Source organism: Etheostoma cragini, unplaced genomic scaffold (assembly GCF_013103735.1).
Source record: "Etheostoma cragini isolate CJK2018 unplaced genomic scaffold, CSU_Ecrag_1.0 ScbMSFa_3845, whole genome shotgun sequence".
NCBI lineage: Eukaryota > Metazoa > Chordata > Actinopteri > Perciformes > Percidae > Etheostoma > Etheostoma cragini.
The window spans coordinates 1-1,162 of record NW_023268155.1 but is presented as its reverse complement, the minus strand read 5'-3'; the positions used below and the strand labels follow the sequence as shown (position 1 = coordinate 1,162).

General features: G+C 39.8%; 1 non-coding gene across 1 annotated transcript; it reads left to right on the top strand.

The window, feature by feature from the left end:
• Positions 1-1,038: 1,038 nt before the first annotated feature.
• trnag-gcc lies at positions 1,039-1,109 on the top strand. Its single transcript has one exon. It is a non-coding gene; the product is annotated as a tRNA-Gly (tRNA).
• The last annotated feature ends 53 nt before the right edge of the window (positions 1,110-1,162 follow it).

Here is a 1,162-nt window from a genome sequence, read left to right as displayed (position 1 = left end):
AACTTTAGGAAACTATGAAATACTTCCACATGTATTTTCAGTGCATTTTTCCCAACGTTTTATAGGTATATTAGACAGCATTTTAAACACAAATCGTCCTTTCATCCTATTTATCATTTAAAGCCAATGTATGTGAAAAGGTAAAAGCAATGGATTACAGATCTAAACCAGAATAATCATATTTTTAACCAAGCAGTGCAATGAATTACAGCATTTTAACTTATTAATTTTAACTTGCACATTTCTCTTCACTTTCATCTCTTTTAACCCATGTATATTCATCAATGTAGTCAAAATATCACTGTTGCACACGCAGACTGATTTGTTTTCAGTCGTGCACTTAAAATCACATTAGGCATTGGTGGTTCAGTGGTAGAATTCTTGTCTGCCATGCGGGAGACCCCGGTCCGATTCCCGGCCAATGCAGCTTTCCTTTGCTAATACTCGGGAGTAGTCATTGCACAAATGGGGAATTTTTTTGTGAAGGGAAACAGCTCATTTCTAGTGATGTTAACTTCTAGATTTCATTCATGCATGTTAGCTTCATTTTGGTTGTTGGTGCACTAGGCAGCCCAAGAGTCTGTTATCAGTGTTTGATGGAAGATGGATAAAATTACGTTTTAACTGGCACTTGTGAAAACATAATGTGGCCATGGAGACTGATTTGTTTTCAGTGGTGCAATTAAAACACATTAGGTATTGGTGGTTCAGAGGTAGAATTCTGGCCTGCCACGCGGGAGACCCAGGTCCGATTCCCGGCCAAGGCAGCTTTACTTTGCTAATACTCGGGAGTAGTCATTGCACAAAAGGGGAATGTTTTTGTGAAGGCAAACAGCTCATTTCTAGTGAAGTTAACTTCTAGATTTCATACATGCATGTTAGCTTTGTTTTGGTTGCTGGTGTACTAGGCAGCCCAAGAGTCTGTTATCCGTGTTCGATGGAAGATGGATAAAATTACGTTTTTACTGGCACTTGTGAAAACAAAATATGGCCACGCAGAATGATTTGTTTTCAGTCGTGCAATTAAAATCACATTAGGCATTGGTGGTTCAGTGGTAGAATTCTCGTCTGCCATGCGGGAGATCCGGGTCCGATTCCCGGCCAATGCAGCTTTCCTTTGCTAATACTCGGGAGTAGTCATTGCACAAATGGGGAATTTTTT